Here is a 27,511-nt window from a genome sequence, read left to right as displayed (position 1 = left end):
CCCTAGTGGGGGTGGGGTGAAGGAATCGAAAAAGGCTAAAAGGTAGAGATAAAACAATGGATGGAAATACATTTAAAAATAATGGAAATAGGTGGGAAAAGAAAAATCTAAATAAATTATTGGAAAAAAACAAAATGAGGGGGAAAAATCAGAAAGGGGTGGGGATGGAGGAGAGAGTTCATGATCTAAAATTGTTGAACTCAATACTCAGTCCGGAAGGCTGTAAAGTGCCGAGTCGGAAGATGAGGTGCTGTTCCTCAAATAGTCTCTTGTGTTTGCCAGCCTGGCTAATTGTGTTTGTAATTTCTGTTAGAAGTAATAGTGGACAGACATTTAATAGCTGCATATGACTATCCTAGTCTGTTTTAAAGGGTTTTGTTAAATGGTAACTGCTACAGAAACATGTTGAGCATTTGTCCACAGTAATATCACTCTATGGCAGCAGCCAGTCTGCTGGTACATTGTGCAAGTGTTTTTGGAGATCATAGTGATTTATTAAGTAAATAGCTTGAGGTGATATGAAAGTGCGTTTTGGGGGCCATTTAATTTCTCTGCAGTAACTAAATATAAAATGCTAAAATGAATAGCATAATCCCACCAATTGTTTGGGGTGTGGGAATAGATGGTGCAGTATTTCTAAGGTGTCCAATAAAGGACTAATCTGATTAAAGCTTCTCCAGCCTATTGTTTGAACAATGTATTAAACCAATTGATATTTGGCCAACAGATCTGGTAAATAATTTGTTTTTTGCCAGAATCTCTGCTTCTAAGCATTTTTTGATTTAAACAAGAGATATTTCACTAAGCCATACACAGTCAGTCATGGTGTTCTCAGCTCCTTTACAGGTCTTTCCATTTTCAGAATCTGCTGAGAAAACCCCTCAAAATTACTGGGTTGTTTTGGAGCCAATAGGGTTCCTTGTATCATGTGATTGAACATAAACAACACTGTTGTTAAGAAAACAATTCCTCATGTGTCTCAAACAAGCTTACTATGCAATTAAAATAAAAATTGTAATAAATCTGCTGCAAGGTTTAATAAAAGGGAAAATTAAAATGCATTTAAATAGTTATGAGTTTAGGTTGAAAAATAATTGGTTAAAATAACCAATAAGGTACATAGATATTTATTTACTGGGGGGGAACTAACTGAATAATGCATGCATGTAGAAGACACAGCTTTGTTATAATATCAGGTCTACTGTTGACTGAATATTACCCAGGGACTTTTCCTGGCAGGCTTTCTGTTTATCCCATCAATATGCAAATCTAAAAGCCTAGATACTCCAATTGGTGTTATTTTATTGCTCAACGTTGGCACTCTCACCTCTGACTCAGAAGGATGGGGGTTGAAGTCCCACTCGAGAGACCTGAGCACAAAATTGATGCAGACATTCCCAGTGCCATCTTTCAGATGAGATGTTGAACTGAGACCCCATCTGTCCTCTCAGGTGGATATGAAAGATCCCATGGCCAGAATTTTCACATCGGCATGGGGGGGCAGGCACGACACACCAACGCGTAAAATGAAGCGCGGTGATGTCGGACGTGAGTCTCGACGTCACTGCGCGTCATTCCAATCTTTCGCTCGGCGGGTGCGCGCCCACCGAACTGTCAAAGGCCTGCTAAGGCCATTAGGAGACCAATTTAGATAATTAACAGAGCTGTCCGTCCAACCTTAAGTTTGGCAGACAGGCGAAGAGCCCAAGCAGCCTTCACGTTTTTCAGGAAACCTCATCCACAGGTGGGATGAGGTTTCCTGAAGGCTTTATTAAATAAATAAGTATTTTTTACACTATTCATAAACATGTCCCAGCTTATGTGACACTGTCACATGAAAGGACATGTCTAAATAATTTTAATCATTCTTTATTTAAAATTTCAATATGTGCTTAATCTCAATGCCTCAGGGAGATTTTTGCACTCTTTCGCGCAAATGAGTGAAAGACCGCAGGCCCCAACTCTCCCTCCTCCCCCCACCCGCACGGCGCTACCGGGCCCACCCACATAAGATGGCGGCATGCAGCCGATCACGGGCGGTGACTGGCTCCGCACCCACCTGCACTCGTTCCCACCCAGCCCGCCCGACAGGGAGAAAATTCTCCCCCATGGCATTATTCAGAGAAAGAACAAGGGTGTTCTCCCTGGTGTCCTAGCCAATAATTTTTCTATCACTATTAATAGTGAGAGATGCCCTACTATGAGGGGCGGGTGGGGGGTGACACAAGAAGGCACAAATTTAATATAATCACAAACCGTATTAAAGAGTTTGAAAAAGAGGATTACCAAAGGATGTAGGAAGCAGGCAGGCAGATGAAATTAAACTGAATAACACGTGTGGAGAAAAATACCAGCACAGACTTGATGGGTTGACCATTTCTAAAGGTGTAGCATAGTATGATTCAATAAACCTCTAGTACAACTCAATATCCATTCAATATGTGACCCTTCATGGATCAATGTGTCAGTCAGCCATGTGGTTTGTATGAAACCATTTGCTGTGTGCCTCTTAGAAACCAGTTAGGGTCAAGCACTCAATCACTTGGCCTTTCAGCTGCCTCTCTTCAGAGGGAAGATTTAACTTTGTCGAGTAAGATTGACTAGTACCGGAGAGGAATGTTCTGGTAATCTTATGACATATGTCAGTAGCATTAAGTAAAAGGAGATTATGAAAGAAATTAAATTACTTTCAATGTTAAAAGACTCCATGGGCAAGATGATACTTGTGTGAGTAGATTGTCCGAATGTTATCTTACTTTACAGGCTGTTCTGTATTAGTGTAGAATGTGCAAAAGATTTTGTTGCTTTCTGGAAACTTTGTGTGCTTTCTCTGAAATTGGACCCAGATGTTAATAGGAACAGTTTTGTAGGCGATGAGTGGAGTTTTGGATGGGAAACCTGGAAGTTGGGGCTTCCCTGTTTGTTTTGGAAGGAGAGGAGGGGCCTGTTTCCCCAATGCAGGTGTGGGGAGGGCATGTTCGATCCTCAGCTATATGGGGGTCGTCCAATCCCTGATCCTGAAGTGGGCAATCAATCCGCAAGGCAGGGTGGGTCCAATAGCTGATTCCAGGAGAGGTCCAATCTGCAATCCTGGGAATCTTTATACGTGTGTGGGTCTAATTTGGGTCTCACCCCAAATACAGTGCCTCCAACAGTCCAGCAATTCCTCAGTGCAACATTGAAGTGTTTGTCTAGATTAGGTGCTCAGGTGTCTAGTGTGCGACTTCACACATGAACTACTAACTCAGGCGAGATTGCTACTGAGCCAAGGCTGGCACTTTAATATTTTATCACCAGACTGATTTAAGTCTATGGGTTTATGACCCATTGACACTATATTCAACAATGCAATGTTTAATGTCACAGCCTCAATGCAGTAATGTCACAGGTAAGGGTGGCACAAACCCCTGTTCAGTTGACAATAGGAAGCCTTGTCCCAAACTCTGAAATGAGGGAATAAATTACCAGAAACTTTCACTGTTACTGGTACTTATCAATAAAGATGGGGGTTACCATTCACTTAATTCTTATATACCTTGCTAGATAATAATTTTGTGACCAGCACACATCACATTTCAGAAGAGCCCAAACTATTTAAACAAGGAGAAAGAAGAGAATCCTGCCAATTCCTTCCAGCCAGGAACCCAAAAAGCACCTGCTAATCTACAAACTACCCTCACAACAGCTCCTTCACACCAACAATGACAAACAAGAAAAGACCCTCTGGGTCCATCCAGTCTGTCCCACACAATTAAAATGTCACAATATATAAGCTTAGGTTTTCGCTCCCGGATCGGGTGATCAGTGATGGGACAATTCCCGGATCCGTGAACTCAATCTTTAAAAATGTCTGCTTGGACATTGGATTTTCAGTCTGGGGTTGGTGGGCTTGATTAGAAGCTGGGGTGGGCGACCTCAGAAGTACTGAGGAGGCTCCCAGGTTTGGAGGCAGACTGGGCAGAAGCCTGCCTCAGGGATCTGGCACTGGGTCCACAAAGTTTAAAGATAAAGAATAAAACATGAAACATCCCTCCATCACTTGACCCTCACCCCTCCACACACACACCCCATGCTCCAACCATGTCAACCCTTGCCACCTCATGCCCTCCACTCACTCCATTTCTTCTCATGTACCCCATGCCAATCTATGCCCATCTACCTACCCCCATGGCCCCACATACCACCCATGCCAAGGTATGCCCCCCAAACAACCCCTGTGGTTCTTCCTGTCCCCAATGCCAAATTTTGCTGCTGCACCCACCCCTCATGGCCACCCATATCCTCCATGTCAACCTATGCCCCTCCACCCCCGGCCCTTTATAGCCCCTGTGCCAACTCATGCCAACCCATGTTCCCCACCCACCATCCTTTGCCTTTACACCTACCATGCTAACTCACCTAATATCCACCATTGGCTTACCTCAGTACACATGCAGAGATTAGATAAAATAAAGTTCTAAGTGTTTATTTCAGACTTCACTATATTAGAAAAATGCTCTCAATCATAAAAACACATTTACTATATTTACATTCCTTCAACTAAATAAAGCCTTATAACAATAAACATTTCATTCAAGTGCACAATCCCTTATAACAACAAGTATTGGAATTCATAGTCCTAGATCAAAAAGTCTATAACTACTGGCAGCTGTCAATCAAACTGTGAAGTGGCAGGCACCCTACTATGATAATGAATGGTTGTGAAATCAGTCATGCAGCACTAGTCCAGTAATGGAAGCCTGCAGGCTATGTCAGCAGATAGAGTGAAATAGTAAGCAATGATTTTTTTTTAACTCTCCAGACACTTTTGCTAGGATTTAAACAGCAGGACTTTTAAATGCCTTGGCAGCTTGATAGCTCCCCTTGACAAATGTTTTTGGTAGGACCTCATGACACCTTTGACAGGTCCCTTTGGCAGACCCTCTTGACAGTTCTGACAGTTGATTTTGACAGGTCTGTTGACAGTTCCAATGAGCTTGACAGTAATGAGTTTCTGCACCTTTTACGCACATTTATGCATACTTTTAACAATTTCAAAAGGGCACCTGACCAACCTCAAAGGTGTCCTGGGACCAGATTCAAAGGGGTACCTTACCACTCTTTACTTTACAAAGGGATATCCTGCTTATTGAAACAAATCCGCAAAGCAGGTCTAATCTGTACACTTTGGATTTCTCACTCCAAGGCCACCCAAAACTCAACTTCAGTGGAGGCAGCTGATTTAAATGGCCAGGTGTCTCCGTGAAACACACATGCGTAAAACATGCTCTGTTATGGTGAAAATCTGGGCCACATCTTCCCATCTCACACTAAAGCAATGTAACCACCTGGATGAGGTGAAAAACCCAATAAAAGCCCAGGTTATTAACAGGAAAGATACCTTGGAAATACTTCTCCAAACTGGGTAGGTGATTGACAATAGCCCAAGAGAACCTGCTGCCCCGACTAATGTGCAACAACAACTTATATTTACATAACAGTTTTAACATAATAAAACATGTTAATGTGCTTCACAGGAGTATTATAAAGCAAAATTGGACACCAAGCCTTGTAAAGCAATATTAGGGCTGATGGCTAAAAGGTGGTTGAAGAGGTAGGTTTTAGTGTAATTTTTAAGTGTAATTGACCTGACCTTGTGAAATAGGTGTTAGACAATCCAAGTTAAACATGGAGTTGGATTTAGTGGCATTAATTGGCCACTTAAGTGTCTCAATTGGCTCACGGGTGGGTGGGCCATTCCACACCTCCCCTGCCACTGGTAAAATTGTGACAGGGGTAGGGATGGGCAGGTAGGTGGTGTGCATGGCACCCATCATATTTTGTGGACTTGGCCCCATCCTGTCTGCAAACCCACTGCTGGGGGCTTGTAAAATCCAGCCCACGGCTCCAGTTAGCAACAGAATAATGCATTGTGCATCACATGACATTCTTGCCACTGTAAAAAACACAGGACATCATTCAACATACCATAAAGAATGCTGTGGGACATATACTAGGATTATTATAATCCAGACCACTCCACTGAGCAACAGTGAGTTTCTTTCTTGAGTCTAATCCCTGTTCTTTCCATAATAAACTATAAAGGTAAAGCTTGTGTATATCCTCATTGGATAAAGACACTCAGCACATGATAATGTGAACATTCCCCAGCTGTGACCAAAGCAGCATACTCAGAATTCAGAGCTTATCTCTTGCACTGTTATGATCTCACCATTTCTCACCTACACAACGCCCTCTGAGAAAAGGTTTATCAGTGCTTGTTTTATTAGGACTAGATTAAGGATGCAGAACCCATTCATACAGCCTGATTTAATCTGTGCCCTTCTGTAGCATGTTAGCTAATTCCCACAATATTGCAACAAGCATGGGACTGCAGTACATGGGAAAATGTCCGTAGCACATGAGAGAGGTCACTCAGTCCAATTCACCTTGGAATTGCAGTTGACATGTTTGGGTGCAAGGCCAGTAGATACTTCTCCTGCGCCATTTTAACTGGCATCCTCTGCCCAGTTTCTGCCAGGTTTGGGAGGCAAATTGAAATCCCACCCAAAGGGGAGAATTTTCCCCATGTCGGGTGGGCCGTGTGGGAGCTGGCGTGGGCGGGTGCAGACCCGAATGCTGCCGGCGATTGGGTCCGCGCCGCAATTTTACACAGGCAGGCCCAGCATAGTTCACGACTCCCGTACATAGCAGGAGTGGGCGGGTGGTGGCGGGTGCGCTCAGATCACCGGGTCCAATGGCGACCCAGCGGCCTATTTAAATTAAGGCCTGGCAGCCTTGGAAAGGCTGCTCATAATGGCTGGGAGAAGAGCACATCAGAGGGGCAATGTGCCTAACGTAAGTCTGGAGGATAGGCCATCGGGGCAGGCCAGGCCGGAGGGTAGGCCAGCAGGGCAGTGTGCCCCTTGTTTTTCAGACGAGTGCCTAGCTGTCCTCCTGGAGGAGGTGGCAGCGCGGCAGGAGGTCCTTCTTCCGAGGGACGGGAGGCGGAGGCCTCGCTACCTGACCAAACGTGCATGGGAGGAGGTGGCCGAGAGTGTCAGCTCCCATGATGTGGTGCGGCGCACATGGCTCCAGTGCCGCAAAAGATTCAACGATCTCCTGTGCTCAGGAAGGGTGAGTACCATGTTGCCTCAAGTCACTTAATGCAGCCGTCACCCTTTCCCCACAACCCACACCCCCGCCCCACCCCGGCAACTCTGAGTACAGTAACGGCATTGAATCCTTCACGGCATGTATCCCTCGCTGGGTGTGCCAGCAGAGATTGCCCATGCCCAGTTCACCCTGAGAGGGTTGAGCTAGGATGTGTTCTGCATCCACAGCATATGTGACACTGACACCCAGAGTATAGAATGGGGTTGAAAGTTGAGGTTCTGCACCTAGGCAGAGTGCTGGAACTGGAAAGCATGTCAAAGTCAGGGTGCTAACATGCTGGGAGGGGAGTTTCCAGTTGGCGGGGCACCAATCCATCTGCTGATCTTTATGCTCCATGTGCTTGTGTCTGCTTGCTTAGCAAAGTGACACCTTGTGGTGCCACACATGAAGGAGGCAGCATTTGGCCAATACGGGGGTTGTGGGGGGCGGTGGGGGTTCAGCCCTGGCTTGTTTGGGTGAGTGTGTGGCAGCTGTGGGGTGACGAAGAACTGGAATCCTGCAATGTCCCACTCTGGCTGGGTTGGCAGGGATGCGATGGGAATTCAGGTGCAGGTTGGACTCCTCTCCCTTTTTCAGGAAAAGACTGCGCACAATGCATTGGAATAAATGTGGACTGGCGGAGGGCAGACCCAGTTGGCCATTCTTATGCCTTTTGAGCAGCAGGCCATGGATCTGGAGAGGCACCATGCCCCCAGGTCCACCGTTGGCGGTGAGGCTAGGGTGCCATGGGGAGGTATGTTTGGCGAACACTCAGGTCACCATGTGCGTCACAGAAGCCATGGCACTGCTGAATGCTCAGTGATTGAAGTTAGCAACATGGGTTTACCATTGATTATGGAAGGATGAGCGCATAATGACCTGGGGGAGCAGCATGCAAGTTGACATTGTCTGCACTGTAACTAATCAACTGTCCTTTTACTTCCTTTCAGCATCACCGGAGCAGGGCCGGGAGGAGGAGGCAGAGGGCCCACCTCGCACCCCTGAAATCCCAGAGCAAATGCACTCACCAGCATCACACCATCCCAGCCAGGCAGGCATCAGCGCAGATAATAGCACCTCGGTGGGAATTAGATATTCGGCTAATGTCCTGGGGCACAGCGGTGAGGGCACTTCACACTTGCTTGAGGTGTGGGTGGTGACAGAGAGTGCCCAGGGCGCTGTCAGTTGGAGGACAGCTGGGGACAGGTACATGCTCAGTCGGTGGCTGATGATGAGCCTCTGGAGTCGGACGTGAGGCAGCGAATGCTGGAAGTGCAGCAGGGTATGGGGGACGATCTGGTGGAGATACATGAGGCTATGCGTGGCATAGTGCCCATGCTGGAGGAGACCACGCCGGGCATCACTAATGCAATGAGCCTCATGGCTGAGTGCCATGCTTCCTCCATGGAGAGAGTGGTGACCCTCATGTAAAGGCTCCTCCAGGAGGACAATCAGGGCCTCCTGGGGTTGCACTTGGACCTGCAAGCTCTCACAGCGCCATTGACCACAGCTGGTCAGTGCCAGCGTGGGAGATGGTTTGGGCACCAAATATCCCAGTTCGGTGCCCATCTATCTACGGTGAGCAGGGAGGTCTGAAGTGACTTCACGTTGGCGCAGCAGCTGCCTGTCGTCTCTGCGGGCTCCTTTCAGGGCGCTCCGGATGAGGGCAGCAGCTCCTCCACCCCTCTGCCAGTGACCATGGCATCTGATGAGGCTGCAGCGACTGGGGAGATGCCAGCTGTGTAAATGGCCGTTCCCTCCCAGGCGGGGCCAGCACAGACTCCATGGGCCTGAGGACGTCTGCCAAGGTCATCGAGGCCAACAGGACAGCATAGCAAGCAGGCTGTCTCAGATGTCAGTGCCAGCGAGAGGACAGCACCTAGACGTAGCACCTGTAAGCGTAAATTTAAGGCACCTTAGGCACACCACAGGTTTCTCACTTATGCTTTTATGTTGGCCCATAGTACTTTGTGGAGGACTTGGTGTGATGTCCAACACCATTTTTGTTTTGCTTTATGAAGTTACATTTGTTCATTCAATAAATTTTGACATGTTGCCATGCCTCAGGGTGATTCCTTACTTCTGCATGTGTAGGGGAAGCCATGATGTTATGAGTGAGTTGTTTGACATTGAGCTTTATTGACAAGGGCCTTAGTTAATGTTAGTATCCAGGCTGATTTAGCACTCAGGTATCGAGTGTAGAGCCTGCAGCCTGGGCGTGTGTTGAAGGTCCACTTGTGATGGGCTAGCTGAAGGTTCTTTGGATTAAAGCCTCCAGGGTGTCCCTGCCTCCCTAGAGTATGCCCGGGTCAGCGTCTAGCCCCTCAGTGTTCTCCTGTGCATGCTCATCCTTAGACATACAGCTGGACGCATCGTGTGCACCTGTAGCAACTGCGTCTATGTCTTCCTCGTACACTGCGTCGCCCCTTTCCAGTGCCAGATTGTAGAGAGATTTGGGGAGTATTGCGGTGTGCCCCCTGAGTGGTCCAGGCATCGGAAGCAGATCTTGAGAAGACCCATGGTTCTCTCCATCACAGCCCTTGTGGTGGCGTGGTTCCTATTGTACCGCTGCTCAGCCTCTGTTCTTGGATGGCGGAGAGGTGTCATGAGCCACCTTTTGAGGGGATAGCCCTTGTCACCCAGCAGCCATCCATCCAGCTGGGCCAGAGCACTGAAGAGCCTCGGCACCTGGGAGTGTCTGAGGATGTAGGCATCGTGGGAGCTGCCTGGGTACCTTGCACAGACTTGTAGAATCTGCATCCTGTGATCATACACTATCTGCACGTTCATGGAGTGGAAGCCCTTCCTGTTGACGAAGGCACCGGGCTCACGTGCTGGCGCCTTGATGGCCACATGTGTGCAGTCTATAGCACCCTGGACGCAGGGGAAGCCAGCAATCACCGCAAAGCCTCTGGCTTGCTCTGTCTGTCTGGCTGGCCTCGTCCCAGCGGTAGTGGATGAAGATCAATGCCCGTCTGAATAGACAATGCCCGTCTGCTTGACACAAGTGTGGACAGCTGATTGGAAGACTCCGCAAAAATCACCCACTGACCTCTGGAAAGAGCCAGAGGCATAGAAGTTGAGGGCAGCTGTGACCTTTAGAGCCACTAGCATGGGGTGTCCACCCACACAGTTTGCAGACATCTCAGGGCCAATCATCTGACAGATGGAAGTGACTGTCTCCCTTGAGAGATGGATCCTCCTTTGGCACTGGACCTCAGATATATCGAGGTAGCTGCTTCGCCACCTGTATACCCTGGCAGCAGGATATTGGCGTCTTCCGCAGCCCCTTCTGCCTTGCACTTTCTGTTGGCCCCTTGTGCCTGTGCCTCTCCTCCCAAAGGTGGCTCCCCTGGAAGCTGAACGTGGACTCCTGGCCTCCTCCCGCTTCTGGCCCTCCCTTCCTGTTCAGAGGAGGTGCCTCCAGTGGAGAGCACAACTCTCATTCCCAGGCTAATGCAAGGCTTCCTGAAAGCTGCAGGCCAGAAATGTTCTTTACTGTAGAATCCTGACCAAGACTTTTACTCCTGTCCTAGCAGCTGTTGTGAGTTTTGAAGTTTTCCTGCTCACTCAAGCAAGTATAAGTAACTTTCCCACTTAAATAGCTGAAAGATCATATTTGCGACCCCACTCACCCCTCTTATCCTGCCCGTGGATGAGGTTTGTACAAATGTCTCCTACCCGCCTGCCCGTTGCACCTGTGCGACGTTCTGAAGATCACATGGGCTGCGAAAAATTGAGATCAATTGCTGCTTCAAGGGCCTTAACTGGCCCGTTAATTGATGGCAGGCGCGCATCTGAACTTATAGCCTGCCTGCCTTCCCAAATATCGCGATGGCGCGCGGTGACAGCGGGACGCTCGCCTGACGTCACTGCGGGTCATTTTACACGTGGGCGTGCGGGGGTGGGCCCCGCACGCCAAAGGGAAAATTCTGCCCAAAGCATTTCAAAATAATTACAGCTAATAGTGGTATTCCCCCCTACAGTGGCTGGGTCAAATTTCATTTTTACTTAAGAGATTACAGGATTTCTTCCAGTGCTTGCGGGAGCAAATTGTATTGTTTATTAATCAGACTCTTGGTCCTGTCTTTATCACGTGAGATTATAGGATTAATCCAGGACTTGTTAGCATGCACATGGGATCCTTGGCTTTATAAACAGAAGCAAAGTGTACAAAGGCAAGGAAGCTACGCTGAACCTTTATTAACATTGGTTAGGCTTCAGTTGGTGTCCAATATTGGGCACCTCACTTTCAGAAAATGTTAAGGCCTTAAAGGAGATACAGAGGAGATTTGCCAGAATGGTACTAGGGATGAAGGACTTCAGTGACTTGGATAGACTGCAGAAACTGGGGTTATTCTTCCTAGAGCAGAGAATTAAATATTTCATCAAGGTTTTCGAAATCATGGCCTGAATTTTGTGATCGTCGGCGTGCGTGATTGGTGGGCCCAATGTGCTTCCACTCGCGATTGGCCCCCGACCACAATCTTCGGCTAGCTGAAAAATTAACGGCCAGCCAGTGTGAAACACGCCCAGAGAAAGGCTCAGCACTGCCACTGGGGGTGGGAAGAAGGTGGGCGTCGACATCAGTGTGGGGCGCGGGTTAGCGCTTCGAGAGAGTTTAACGAAGGCTGACAGCTGCCTCAGGGAGCTGCACGAATTTGCGTGTCATCCTTGCGCAGGGGCCATGCTAATCTTCTCTGTATCGTTCCAATTTTAGTATATGTGCTGCCGAAGCGAGCACCATCCTGCAAATAAGAAAATAAAGCCCAAAAATGCTGCTAAAAGTGTCCATGCAGCACAATCAAGCACATGACAGCGTGCCTCATTTAAAAAAATTGTCTCCAGATATTTCTTTTTATTTAAATCCTAATGGAGATTTCATCCCACCCTTGGGGGAGGATCTTCTGGTTGGCGAGCAGGGACGGGGCCTGCTCGCCGACGTGTAATATGACGCAGGATGACGTCGGGCGGAACTCCCGATGTCACCCCATGCAATTTCCATTTTAGGTCGGCGGGGGTGCAGCCTAATTGGCTGCGCTCCCGCCGACCTGTCAACGGCCCATTAAGGCCATTTAAAAAGTAATTAACATCATTAACGGACCTGCCCGTCCAACCTTCGGGTTGGTAGGCAGGCCGGGAGCCCTGGCGGGTTTAAGCAAAAGCATGAAATCTCACCCACGGGTGGGATGAGGTTTCACAAGGGTTTTTAAATAGTTAATAAAGGTTTCAGTAGAAGTGATGGACATGTCCCAACTCGTGACAATGTCGCATGAGGGGACATGTCAGGGAAATCTTGCTATCATTAGTTTAACATTTTTAAATTTGGATCCGATCTCCCTGAGGCAGCTTTTAGCCTTGGGGAGATCAGTGCACTCTTTTGCGTGCATGCACGAAAGAGTGCACTCCTGGCTAAGGGAATCCCCCACCCCCCCCCCGGCCTGCACAGGGAGTTCCTAGTGGACATCATGCTGGGTGGGCCTTAATTGCCTGATTAAAATGGCGGTGCGCCCTCAGTTGGGGGCACTGATCGGAGGCCCGCCTGCCCGCGCCCAGTCCTGCACTCCCCCCCCCCCCACCCCCGCCGACAGGGGGAAAATTTTTCCCTTCGATGAGGTTTCATTAAAAATGTAAAGCCTGCCTGGCCAATTGGCCTGTCTGTCAACTGTAAGGTTGGATGGGCCATGAAAAATCATTGACAATTGGGATGTTAATGGGCTTAATTGCCCACTTAATTGTTGGCGGGCGCTCTTCTGATTTTTGCGCACCCGCCAAGCGAAAAATCGCTCGAATGTGCGATGATGTCGGAAAGCTCGCTCGACCTATCCAGCCTGCTCCGCCATTCAATAACATGAATATTTAATTAATAATTAATCATAATTATAATTCAGTAACAATAATATTCAATAATAATAGGTAATTAGGAAAAGAACCAGGGGTGAGACGAAGAGAAATGATTTTATATTGAGAGTTGTTACGATCTGGAATCTACTGTCTGAAAGGGTGACAGGAGCTGATTTAATAGTAACTTTCAAAAAGAAATTGGATAAATACTTGAAAAGAAAAAAAAATGCAGGGCTATGGGAAAGAGCAGGGGGTATACAATTGATCAGATACTTCTTTCAAAGAGCTGGCACAGATACAATGGGCTGAATGACCTCCTGTCTTGTAAGATTCGATGACTTTGTTTTTCACCCCATTTTTCAGTGAAATCCACCAATCAGTGGAACTTGCTGTGGGCCAGTCCAGCTATATCAGGGCCCACATCTTTATCTTCACAGCATGATCATCAGCAGTACTTTGAGTCCGGCCTAGCACTAAGACGGCAGAACCAGACCAAGACTCAACATAGTGTCGAGGGGACTCCTGCTCCCCTCCCCTCCTGTCCTCCTCCTGATTGTGCCAAACCTGAGAGATATCCTGAGCTCGACTTGCTTCTGGTTGATCCCTGAAGTAGTTCACAAAGTGAAATAAAACACCATTATCACTCCTGTTCCCAACTGTAACATATTTATATAGCACCTTTAATTAATAAAACATCCTGAGGTACTTCACAGGACCGTTATAAAACCCTGACACTGAGACACATAAAACAATATCAGGGCAGATGACTAAAAGTTTGGTTAAAGAGATAGGAGTTAAGGAGCTTCTTAAAGGAGGAGAGATAGGTAGAGAGGTGGAGAGGTTTACGAAGGGAATTTCAGAGCAGGCCAAGGCAGCTGAAGGCACATCCACGAGTGATGGAGTGATTAAAATCAGGGATGCTGAAGAGGTCAGCATTAGATGAGCACAGATATCTTGGAGGGTTGTAAGGCTGGAGGAGATTACAGAGACAGGGGTGGGGGGGCGAGGCCCCCTTGAAAACAAAGTTGGAGAATTTTAAAACAGAAGCATTGCTTGACTGGGAGCCAGGGTAGGTCAGCGAGCACAGGGGTGATAGGTGTACGGCACTTGGTGTGAATAAAGGCACAGTTAGCAGAGTTTCAAGTGACCTCAGGTTTAGGTAGGGTAGATGTGGAAGGCCGGCCAGATGTGCGGTGGAACAATCAAGTCCACAGGTGGTCCTGATGTCAAGGAAACAAAGGAAGACTTCCATTTATATAGTGTCTTTCACAACCTCAGGATGTTCCAGAGGGATTTACATCAAATGAAGTACTTTTGAAGTATAGTCACTGTGGTGAAGTAGGAAATACAGCAACCAAGTCATGCACAACAAACTCCCATAAATAGCAAAGTCATACTGGAGCGACAAGTGTACAGATTTTAAATTATTTGGAGGGGCAGAGCGCAGCTTTGATACTGCACCACTGGAAATATTATGCGAGTGGAGGATGGTGAATATTGCCAGATGAGGAGTTGAGTGAGGAACTCTACAGGATTGCATTAGTTTTTTTGTATGTTTGAGGCAGAGGTGGGGGCAGGTCTCATTATATTGTGGGACTGGCTTGATGTGGCTTTCTGTAGCTATTGAACTAATGTGGTCTCTAATACTGGATATCAAAGAGAACTACTCCTGGTCTACTCCAGACATCATCACACCATGTAATAAACTGATTTTCTGTCTAATATGGTCTGTCTTGTTGCAAATAGCAGACTTCTGTGTATAAGAGTTGACCAAAAAAGGAAGACTTGCATTTCTAAGCATCATTCACAATGTCAGGGTGTTCCGAAGCCTTTTCACAGCCATTAATTCCTTTTGAAGCATAGTCATTGTAGTATTGCAAAGAAATGCAGCAAGAATGATGAAAACATGATGCTTTATGTAAGGTGGCACTGATCTTGTCATAAACTGTAAGAGTGCAGGCTGCAAAGTGTCTTGAGTGCTCCATTGTGATTCCAGTTCTGGTATCTGTTTTCTTTGCATTGCAATAACAAATAACCTGTGGCATTGCTTGTGCAAGTTAGGCAGTTTGTCATTGTCTGGTAGTGGGGTGGGAAAGGGGGAGTGTGGGTAGTGGTTATCAGAAAGTATCAAAGGAAATTTGTGTGACATTTGCAGTAAATTTGTGCTAAGTTCAGGACTTTTGATGCATCAGCAGCAAATCTCCCACTGCCTTAGTGGTCCAACAGAAGTGGTGTCCTTTAGTAATGTTTTTTGCAAAAGGTGGTGGGTGACTTGCATCACAATGCCCCTGCTGGTCAGAAGACTGAACAGCAGACAATACCTATTACTAAAAGTGATCAAAATGGGTGTTATTGTTCCAGGCCAGGTTTACCCCTAGGAGTTACAAATGTTTTACGAAGTTATAACCAAGGAAAAGATGGTGATTTTTCAACTCTCAGAGAATGTGTGGTAACAGACAGGCTGCTTGTTATACATAGAGATAAAAACAAAAAGCTAAAAGCTACTGCGGATGCTGGAAATCCAAAACAAAAACAGAATTACCTGGAAAAACTCAGCAGGTCTGGCAGCATCGGTGGAGAAGAAAAGAGCTGACGTTTCGAGTCCTCATGACCCTTCAACAGAACTGAAGTATAGTTAGGAGAGAGGTGAAATATAAGCTGGTTTAAGGTGGGGGGCGGGGGGAGAGAGAAGTTGAGGGTGGGGTGGTTGTGGGGACAAACAAGCAGTGATAGGAGCAGATAATCAAAAGATGTCACAGACAAAAGGATCAAAGAGGTGTTGAAGGTGGTGATATTATGGCGGAGGATGATCCTTTGAATGCGGATGCTGGTGGGGTGATAAGTGAGGACAAGGGGGACCCTATCATGTTTCTGGGAGGGAGGAGAAGGCGTGAGGGCGGATGCGCGGGATATGGGCCGGACACGGTTGAGGGCCCTGTCAACGACAAATTTAATAAATTTTAAAATTTATATAGATTCTTCTTTTCCCACCTATTTCCATTATTTTTAAATCTACAACTAATACCTTGTTAGTCTTTCCACCCCACCCCCACTAGAGCTGTACCTTGAGTATCCTGCCATCCATTCTTAATTAGCACTTTTCTTAGATAATATCACCACCTTCAACACCTCTTTGATCCTTTTGTCTGTGACATCTTTTGATTATCTGCTCCTATCACTGCTTGCTTGTCCCCACAACCACCCCACCCTCAACTTCTCTCTTCCCCCGCCCCCCACCTTAAACTAGCTTATATTTCACCTCTCTCCTAACTATACTCCAGTTCTGTTGAAGGGTCATGAGGACTCGAAACGTCAGCTCTTTTCTTCTCCACCGATGCTGCCAGACCTGCTGAGTTTTTCCAGGTAATTCTGTTTATGCTTGTTATACACCCTGTCTGATTTTCCTTTTCTGCTGGCTTCAATGTGAAGAAACATTGAGTGGGGTATATAACAGACAAATAATTCACTACTACAAAAGCAAAATACTGTGGATGCTGGAAATCTGAAATAAAAACAGACAATGTTGGAAATACTCAACAGGTCAGGCAACACCTAGAGCGAAAGAGAGTTAATGTTTCAGGTCGGGTTCAGAACAGGTTCTGATGAAGGGTCATCTTAACCTGATACATTTAGTCTGTTTCTCTCCACAGATGCTGCCTGACGTGCTAAGTATTTCCAGCATTTTCTTTTTGTTTTTATTTTAAATGTCTCACTACCATCAGTTCTGTGCCAAAAGTTAAAAGCAGCCCGTGAAATCTTGAGCATTTTGATATAACTACAGCTCGATACATAAGCATCCTACCTCAATTTGTAAGGGAGCTTTCCTCAATGCTTTGCCAGTTTTTGTGCAGCTAGAATCAGCGATCGGGCTTCACGTCCTTGCTGTCACCTGACATTCATACCTGCAGAATTGACAATTGACACCATTGCAGGTTGCTCGTGAAATAATCTGCAGCCAATTACTGGGCACATTAGGTCACTGGGTAAGGATTCTGCACCGGCTTGCCTTTCGTGCTATTTATTCATGCAAACCAAAGGGCATATGAGTGCAATCTTTGTATGTGCTGAGGCGTGGAAAGCTGAAATTACTCGGGTGAGTCTGGATAGTTGCTTCTGTTTGAACCCTTTGTATTTCAGTTTGCGGCTGCATTCCGTTTGCCTAATTATATCTGTCAGAATCTGACAAGATCTGCACAGCGTCTTGCTGTGACCTCAGTAAGATCTTTATTCTTAGAACCACAAGGAGCATATCATATAGATTCTGCAGATATCAATGAGACAGCTGGAAGACTATTACCAAACTTACTGGTGATGAGATTTTAAATGGTTTTTAGTCCTGAGATGCATGTGTGATTATTGCAAATACTTTAAAAACATTTCCTAATTTCAACATTTTGATCTCAGGATTGCTAATTTGAAGAAATTCTAGAATGAATTGATACAATGTTTGTGACAAGAAAGTCACTCGCTTACCTGGGTCAGTTTATATGGAAACAAACGTGAAGCAGAAAACAAACTGCCACAAATCCACTCGGATATGTTGGAGCAGTGCAGATGTTCAGGCCTTAGGCCTAGCATGATGTGAACAATCTGGTTTGAAAATGGGAGTTCCGTGTTTTGGCACAAGTTTCCCTTAATGAGATCAGTATAAGGCAGAGGGAAAAAAATTGCAAATCATGCTCCAATCTGAAATAAAACGTTGGAAGTGCAGAGTATCTGAAGAGAGAAAAGTTGGGTTGTTTTGGTTGTTAGGCATCTGATTATGATTTTTGTTTTGGGTGTTAAATGTTTCATCAGAGTGTTTTGGGCCTTGACTTGGTCTGACAATGGGTCTACGTCAGAAATAATGGGAGGGCGGAATTTTAACATGGGTGAGCACATGGGTCTGGATGCAATTGTGGGGTGTAGTCTGGGAAAAATCCAAGTGTCTCAGGAAGCTGGCTTCAACTCACCAATTCCTACATTTAATTGCAGCGCATTAATCTGTGTGAGAATAACCCCCTGGGGAGAAGCAATTACTATGGGTTAATCACTCAGTGAGAGTGATATTGACGTGGGTTTTCCAGTTTACTTCCAGCTCCACGTGTTTCTCAGGCCAGGCGGAGCTCACCAGTGAAAGCAGGGTGGGAAGAAAGGGCAATTGAGGGGTTAAAGCTGTGACAGGAAAATGGCGATAAATACTCAGTACTGACAGCTGCTTTCATACCTGCTTGTGTGAAAGGGTTTGTTTGTAGTTTTTTTTTGCTCAGAGATCACTTTATTCACTTTGGAGGTGTCACCTACATGTTGGGGGTTTGAAGGTTTGATGTGCATTTTGGAATGTGGGTCCATCAGATCAGCATGGATGCCTCATAAACTGTGTTACTTTGGATCTCAGATGAGGAAGAACCAGCAGCAGGACAATTATAACCAGCAGCACAGCAGAAGGAGTGTTCACTGTAGTGGTCAGTTGTTTAGTTGTTCTGTGTTTGATTATTTGAGCCTGGTAACTGATCCATGCTCACTGTGTTTGAATTGTTAAGCCTTGGTGTGTACTCAGAGCAAAGTAAACAAACACCACAGAAGCTACTCCAAGCTGATTGTAAGCGTGAGTGCAGACATTTTGTCATTGCAGAGATATCTTGAAACTCTTGTAAATAAACCTGCTGCACACTTAGAAATTAGTGTCATCTCAGCATTGCTCTGAGGTATGTAAAGTATATAATATTCACCAACCATAAGGCCTACCATACACCAACGTGCAGCTGGTGTGAATCACAAAAAGATCTTTGTGCATGATTTCCAGGAAATTGCCAAGTACTTTTGTCCTTCGGCACCGCTTTTCTAAATCTCTTCTACATCTGGCTGGCTGCTTGGAGACCCACTCAAAAGGCAGCTGATGAGATCTCAGCATCCGAGACAAGAGGCCCAGGAATAATATGATGAATACCACATGACTACCACAGTCTGAGTGAACATGCACTGGCATACTCGAAATGTGCTTCAGGTTCCTGGGCAGATCTGGAGGTTCCCTTTAGTACACACCAGCCAGGGTCTCCAGAATGCTCGTGGCATGCTGTACAACATTGCACAGCAGAGAGGTTTGGGCTTGAAGCAGGACAAAGGCAAAGAGCACAACGCCTCTTCCGTTGATTCCAAGGAGGAGGGAGAAGACGAGAAAGGGGAGGAGGCAGATGGTGCTGTAAGCACCACCAGTGGTGTACTTTGAGGCCTGAGATCCTCGGGATACCCTCATTTTTGTGAGGATTACTTAGGTTCCAGTCCACCCATCTAACAACCACATGCAGAAACCACTTTCATTTCCCCTACAACCCCAAAATATCACCAACACAAAGCAGTCCTGCAAAAAACCTCCCCCTTTCACAGTTACCCCTTCCATTGCAACACTAAATTCATGTCTTCACGTTCATCATCACAACTGAAATATCACCTACTAGCCAGCAATCAACAATGGGCAAGACAGGAAAGTGCTGGAAAAGAATAATGATGATCTGAGTCCAACGTAAAACAGCTACTTAACATTCTAACAATGTTTTTGACACCCTTCTGCATATCCTTGTGCAAACACAAACCTTTACTCTTTCTTTTCCATCCTACGGGATGAAATCCCTTTGTTTTCAGCAGAGTTAGAGACAAGCTGCTCAGATTCCTGCGCTGACTGCTCAAATGCTCTTGACCAACATCCTCTGGGTTTTGGAACCTGTGAAGGCCCCACCAAAGACTGCGCCTCTGCAGGGGCAGACTCAGCGATCAGGACGCGAGGCAGCGTGTGGGATACTTATTGAGGGGGAAGCAACGGATGAGAAGTGACTGTACTTTGAGTGGAGCTCCCATTTTCATGTTCCCTTTCAGCTCTCATGGTCCACCTACCCTTCCCTGCTAGCAATGAGCACTTTGCTGTAGATCAGTGGGGCACTGAGTGACTAAAGCTGTGGTCATTTTATTTCTGGTGACATTCATAGTTTGCGAGCCGTTGTGAAGGCCTGTGTTTGTCACATTTAATGCTCCCCACAGATGACCACTCTAGTCATGGACAAAGAAATCATCAACACCAAGGTAGAGACAGACTCCTCCAATCTCTTCAATTGTGTGCAGTGCAGCTGGAAAGAACGCCAGTACATCGCACATTCTCTGCTGCTGCTCCAGATGTCTCTTGTTCACTGACGGCCCCCGAGGCTCAACATCTGCAACCAGCTGAGCGGAGCTTGGAGAGTCCTGCGGTCTCTGATATACTGCTGTTCTTGTCTTCACTGTCTGTTCTTGCTCATTTGTGATGTATGAGTCACCATGTGAAAAACCAAATATCTGCCTTACCAGCCTATTAAAGCATGAGTATCTGAGCTGTTGCATGGTCTGCATGAAGAGTCATTGTCATGTTGGTCAACTAGAATACCTCCTGCAGGAAGCCTGAAGATACTGTGGGATTTGAAAGCCATGAATGAGTACTGCCAATGTTAGAAGGTTTGATGTTAACATCAGGGTTTCCGGACCCCTCCCAGCACATCGTGATCTTAAAATGCAGCTTATTGTCCTGAATTTCTCTTTTTAGCAAACTGATGGAGCTGTAGCCCATTTTTCAACACTCTGTTTTTAATAACATAAGAGATTAGCCGGGATTTCCCGGTTCCGTGTTTCCTGCCTGAGGTCAAATTTCCATCCTGCCCGCGACAATTCCCACCGCGGGAAGGACCGGACAATCCCAGTCTTTACTTCAAGACGCTTGTCAAACTTTATTAAAAGACCTGCGTAAGATATTGATGAGAAGAGCCCAAAAGCATTGCATGCAAATGAAATTGACCTAGTTATATAAAAAGTGTTCAAAATCCAGAGGGGTCTGGACAGGGTAGATAAGGAGAAACAGTTCCCATTGGTGGAAAGGTTGAGAGCCAGAGGACAGCAATCCAAGGTGAATGGCAAAAGGGGGAATGGTGACAGGAGGAAAAACATTTTTATGCAGCAAGTGGATTGCACTGCCTGAGAGTGTGGTGGGGCAAGGCTCAGCTGAGAATTTGAAAAGGTTATTGGATAATTATCTGAAGAGAAAATATTTGCAGGGTCACAGGAATACAAGGGAGTGGAACTAGGGGAGTTACTCTTACAGAGAGCAGGTATTTTGGGCAGATGACCCTCCTGTGATATAATTCTATGATAAAATTGCATATTTACAATGTATGGTTCTAACATTACAGAAATGCAAAACTGAAGCATTAGAATTAAATAATAGGTAACAGTCTGCATCTGGAGCAAAAATCATTTAGAGAGAGTCTTCAGTGAATTTTTTCCTTCTTTATTCGTTCATGGGATATGGGCATTACTGGCTAGGCCAGCATTTATCGTCCATCCCTAATTGCCCTTGTTCAGAGGGTGTTTAAGAGTCAACCACATTGCTGTGGGTCTGGAGTCACATTTAGGCCAGACCAGGTAAGGACAGCAGATTTCCTTCCCTAAAGGACATTAGTAAACCAGATGGGTTTTTACAACAATCAACAACACTTATCAGACTTTGAATTCCAGATTTTTATTAGATTCAAAGTTCACCATCTGCTGTGGTGGGATTCAAACCCAGGTTCCCAGAGCATTACCCTGGGTCTCTGGTATACTAGTTCAGTGACAATACCACAATGCCACCAAAGGAAATGTGTGACTAGACAAAGATGGACACAAAGTCAAGGAAGTGGAAATTATGAGGGGTGACCAAAAGCTTGGTCAAGGAGGTGGTTTTTAAGGAGGGTCATATAGAGAGAGGTAGAGAGGAGGAGAGGTTTATAGGGCAAATTCCAAAGTATGAGGCCTAGATGGCTGAAGGCACAGTTGCCATTAGAGGGGCAAAGGGTGGGCAGATGCACAAGATGCAAAAGGTTAGAGGAATGAAAAACTCTGGGGAGAATGCAGGTCTTGAGGAGGTTACAGGGAGAGGGAGGAACAAACCTCAGCTCACATGTTGCTTGTTCATTGCTGAGATGCTTTAACTATGATTGGATCAGTAAGGGTGGAACAAAGTGAAGGCTGTCTTACTGAGCTGAACAATGAGAAGGAAGGTGTGGTTGACCAAATCAAAGGTTACAGACAGGGAAAGGAGAATCAGAAGCAAAAATGCACAATGGGGTCACAGAAATAGAGATTGTCAGTGGTAACTGTGACCGGGGACATTTAACTATGAGTGGATTGTTCAAACATAAAGTTACAAACAAAATGGGCATTGAGAGAGGCGACAATGCATTTAATGACCTTTGAGATGAAAGGAAAGTTAGAGATCGGACAGTAGCTAGGAGAGAGGGCTCAAAGATGGATTTTTTGAGGATGGAGGGGTGCCAGCAGTTTTGAAAGTGAACTATTTACAATGACAGCTAGAATGGTGGTCAGGAAGTGGTCAACATTTTATTGGGAATGAGGTTAAAGCAGGAGGAGATGGGTCTCATGGGCAAGACGAGCTCAGAGACGTTGTGATGGAAGATGCAAGAGAAACTAAGCAAGATTAGATAAAGAACACAATAGGCCTTTGGGTACTTGAGGCTCAGAAAGATCAGTAAAAATGTGGGGGAGTTTTAATGAAAATTGAGAGTGGCTGTGTAAATTATCCAGCCATTTATCTCACTGTTGTTGTGGGATCTTGCTGTGTGTAACTTGACTGCTGTGTTTCCTTCATTACAGCAGGGAATATACTTCAAAATCATTTCATTGGCTGTAAGTGCTTTGGGATGAGGTCAGGAATGACGCTTTATGAATGTAAGTTCTTATTGCCTTTCTAAATTGTAAGCATGGCGGCTGCGATCCAAATAATAGTCTTGTATTTTCTGTCAAAAGCACAAGGAGAACATTAGAACCTGGGATATTTACTAAGTGACAGCATTTCACAGGAAGGCAAAAATGAACTAATGTTTTCACTTGGCCCGATGATCATTTGAGTTTTAATTGACGGTCAACAGCCTAGTTGACAGATGGATCCAAACAATACACCACAGGCAGTGAAGCCTGCAGAGTCAACAGGAGTTACAACACTTATGTATAGGGAGCTTGTGTTCATTTTTGATATTTGTAGAGAAGCTGGGCAGCTATTTTGAGAAATGTGGCTGTCATTTCATTGAGCTTTTTGTTGTATGGTCCAAATGAACTTAATAGCTGTTTTCAATAGAATGATAGTATTTTTAAAACTGTATCCTGAAGTTGGACAAATAATTTAAACAGTCCAATTTGCATCTGCAGAAATTTTAGTCTGATCCTGCTTGAGCAATAAGAATTGAAATTTCCTTCGAGTAGTATTATTTTACGACTGGAGTTGCATTCAGAATAAATGTCAATGTTAAATTTGAAAAGTCTTAAACTACAACCCCAAGCTTTTGAATGAGTTCGGTAAGATCAGATCATAGCCAAGTCTTAGGAAAGATGCTTTATAAAATGGAGTACAAATAATGAAAATATATTAGATGCCTTAAACAACAACAACTTACATTTATCTAGTGCCTTCATAGTAGTAAAATGTCCAAAGGAGTGTCATCCATTAAAATTTGACAGCTAGTGAAAGGAGAAAACATTCGGACAGGTGAGCAAAAGTTTGATGAAAGCTGTAGATTTTAAGGAGCGTTTTAGTGGAGGGAAGAGAGGTTGAGAGGTAGATATGTTTAGGTCAGGAATCCCAGAGCTTAGAGCCTAGACAACTGAAGGCACGGCCGCCAAGTGCAGCAATTAAAATTGTGAAAGCTCAAGATGTCAAAATTAGAGGAACACAGTTACAATTATGAGGCTTATAAGATTATTCTGTGTTTAATGGAGGGAGGGTCATGTGACCTCTTCTGAAATCTGCTTGACAACAGTACTTTTCTGTCAAGATTTAGAAGACAAAGATGAGTCTGTAGGAAAGAGTTGGGGAAATTCGGAGTCTTTAAAAAGACACACGTCCCAAAATAATCCAGCACACGAAGACTGTAGGTGAGATTAGCACCAGCAATTCCTCAGGGTGAAATAAATGCAGGCTGAATTATTGATATCCAAATGTAATAAGATAACCTGAGAAGCTCTGTAGTCTATGGGCTGTCTCCAGTGGTCGAAGGGAGCTGATTTTTAAAAATCACTTCTCTATGAAGTCTTTGCCCCTATACAAACAGGGCATGAAGTGAAACTTCTTTTGAAGGGTGAGGTTACTGACTCCTCTTTTTGGGTCCTGCACTGGCTCAGTAAAATATCTCTGATCTTGGAATCCAACCACCTGCTTTTCCTTCTGCCACTCGGCTTCTCCAGCTCCCTGATCATGCTGCTTATGCCTGAGCTGGGAAAGGAAGAAGAAGAAAGACTTGCATATATATAGCACCTTTCAGGACTCAGGACATCCTAAAGTATTTATGAAGTATTGTTGAAGTATATTCACTGCTGCAACATAGTAGGTCCCACAAACAGAAATCAGATCATTGGTTTTAGTGTTGGTTGCTAAAGTGCTGTCACTTTGTGTTAAGGCTGACACCGAAAAGCAAATAAGGTGGAGCTGTGTGAAGTCACCCTCAGGGCTTGTTTAACCCAGCTTTTGTCCCAGTTTTGCTCCAGGCCTTGATTCCCTCGAGCTGATAAAATATACATAAAAACATCTCTATACTGGAGGCCAGACTCCAACTAGTAACTTGTCCAGTGCAGAATGACTTTGTGCTTCTAGACTTGGTTCCCTTTGCAACTTAAAAAATAATCAATCACCAATATGAAGGCAAAATACTGCAGATGCTGGAGATCTCAAGTAAAAGCCGAAAGTGCTGAAAAAACTCAGCAGATCTGGCAGCATCCATTGAGAAAGAAATAGAGGCCCAAAAGCTCTGGGCTCCAGGGTGTCATAACTGAGGGGTACCCCAAAGATGCACTGGGGAACCCCCCGCTCCTCCTGCCTCCCCCACCCATTGGAGGTACCCAGGTAAAGATTGCATGGCCTGGGAAGTTCAAACTTCTGTTGGGAAATTGCCCTGCAATTCCATCTGAAATTGCGATTTAAATTGCAAACTTCAGATAGTTCCGACTGTCTTACAGCAATAGTTACCCAGAAAAAGTTTGAAGTATTAAAACCGCTTCTAACTCCTGAGTAACTATAGTACTGACTCCCCAGGGGCCCCCACCTGACCCCCACAGCCCCCACTGACCACCCAACCTCACCCCCCACCCCCCCACTGACCACCTGACACCCCCACTGACCACCCAACCCCCCCTGACTGAATGCCCCCAATTCACCATCCAAACCCCCCCAACCGACCCCCCAACTGACCACCCAAACCCCCAACCCCCCACTGACCGAATGACCATACCACCCCCACCTACCAACCCAAACTTCCCCACCCAACCCCACACCCCCAATCCTACCCACTTACCTTACAAACCTACCTTCTGAAAGTGGCTGGACCTTTAAAATTACCTGCTTTACGGCAGCTATTACCCTAAAAAGGAGGTGTGGTTTCCTTAGTTCCGACACTGTGCTGCCCTACATAGTTCTCGCATGGCCGGCCTGAGTTGGAATGTCGGACGAGAAAGGAGTGACTGGATTTTGAGGTAAGAAACTAGGAGCAGAGTAGCAATCCGAATTTGCCACTGTGGAAGTTCAGGCCCAGAGTTAATGTTTTGAGCCCAATATGACTCTTCTTTGGAGCTGCAGAGAGGCAGAAATTTTACCACTGCTACTATTCCCACTCTTTTTGCCTTTTGTTCCATGACACCTTTGTAATTTAACCTTCCCGGCTCTCTAGCCTATCCCTGGCCTTTCCTTTTTGTTCCACCTGACCCTCTCCCTCTTTTTCAACAGCATAAGACCCATCACATTTCTGTCTCTCCTCAGTTTTGATGAAGAGTTGTATTGGACTCCAAACATTAACCCTTTTTCTCTCTCCGCAGGTGCTGTCAGACCTGCTGAGCTTCAGCACTTTCTGTTTTTGTATCAATCACCAATGGTGGTCTCAAATCCCAGAATTCCTTGTGTCTAAGAAACTGCTTCATTTGTTGCACTGATTTGTCAGTGTGAGCATGTCTCCAGGCCTGGGGTGCTTCATAGGCCACCGGAGTGAACCTTGAGGGCACCTTGCTTCTCCCACCCTGGCTTGTCCATGTGAGGGAACGAGGTAGGTCAGGACGTATCCTGACAGGGAAAGACCGTTTTATAAGTGTTAGGGTGGATACTGCACAAACACAGGATCTGTGGTTGCCCTCCATTTTATATAAATAGCCCGTCTCCCTCTTTACCCCACTGCTTTTATTAACCACTTAATTTCTCTCCTACCAACTATGGGTCAGTGCTAGTGCTCTTGACTTGGTGTTAGCAGCTTGTGGGTTTAAGCCCCAATCTGTGGACTTGAGCACAAAATCTAGGCTGACAATTCAGTGTAATACGGAGAGAGTGCTGCACTGTTGGAGGTGGCATCTTTCAGATGAGACACTAAACTGCCCTCTGGCATTTCCTACATTACACTAGAATATGATCCGGAAGCACCAATTAAAATCTTGAAAGTTAATTTTATAAAAAGTAACGTAATTTATTTGCTCTCCTTAGTAGCCTTGCTCACAGGTCTTTATTCGGCTTTGATTTTCAATTCTATGTCGATTTTTTTGAGGCTATTTGTTTCTTTATCCTGAGTGGACACCTGGGCTAGTTTTGATCATATAAAGGCATCAAAGGACAATTTACCAGTTTTTCTCCTCCTTTACCGGCCTGGATTTTTAAAAATCTGGTTTCTCATTTCTTCCAGGGAGCGTATATATATTGTGATAAATGAGACATCACAACAACTGTGTCGGAGAGGCTGGATGGATTTTTTCTGTCGGAGAATTTTTTGTACGTTGCCCTATCTTGTAGATTGGCAAATGAGAAAATTGCAATCCTTCTGGTTACAAAGGATTGCATAGAATATACAGCACAGAAAGAGGCCATGTGGACCAACCAGTCCATGCCGGTGTTTATACTCTACACGAGCATCCTGTCATTCTCTTTTCATCTAGCTCTAGCAATATATCCTCTATTCTTTTTTTCTTCATGTATTCATCTCACTTCCCCATAAATGTACCTAAGCTTTCACCACAACTAGTCCTTGTGGTAGTGAGTTGAGCAAAGATGTTTCTCCTGAATTCCTTGCTGCAGTCTCCTGTGAGCAGGCTCCATTTCTGAGGCCATTGTGCCATGGTGTCTATGCCAAATCCCCTTGGCGCATCGAGCATACATGAAAATATGAGCAGTCACTGATCTACAGGGCAGGGTTTCATGGTCAGCAGAGCTGCAAGAGTTATTCATAGAATGAGCAGAAGGATGAAATCTGACTCAGCTCGGGTTAAGGAATGGTATTTATTTAGGAAAGCAAATGTTTCTCACTGACTTTAAAACACAAAATAAGATGAGGAAAAAAATCAGATCAAATTGATCCAGTTGCACTTTCTAACAGGGTAACTTCAATTCTCGTTCTTTCTGTGCACGCTCCTGAAGGCTCTTTGCAGCTGTATGGGCAGCAGGCATCACCCAATTTCTTGCCTGAGCAGCTATTCCTCACATGGGACAGGTCATGTGAATGTGGGGGTATCACAGCCG

General features: G+C 45.5%; 1 protein-coding gene and 1 non-coding gene across 3 annotated transcripts in view; one reads left to right on the top strand and one right to left on the bottom strand.

Moving 5' to 3' along the window:
- LOC144683682 (muscleblind-like protein 3) overlaps positions 1 to 27,511 on the top strand; it is a 264,924-nt gene that overhangs the window by 19,582 nt on the left and 217,831 nt on the right. The window lies entirely within an intron of this gene.
- On the bottom strand, positions 11,772 to 11,878 carry LOC144684117 (U6 spliceosomal RNA). The gene has a single exon (XR_013577402.1). It is a non-coding gene; the product is annotated as a U6 spliceosomal RNA (small nuclear RNA).

This window comes from Cetorhinus maximus, chromosome 8 (assembly GCF_964194155.1).
Source record: "Cetorhinus maximus chromosome 8, sCetMax3.hap1.1, whole genome shotgun sequence".
NCBI classification, from domain to species: domain Eukaryota; kingdom Metazoa; phylum Chordata; class Chondrichthyes; order Lamniformes; family Cetorhinidae; genus Cetorhinus; species Cetorhinus maximus.
This window is presented reverse-complemented; position numbering and strand designations above follow the sequence as displayed.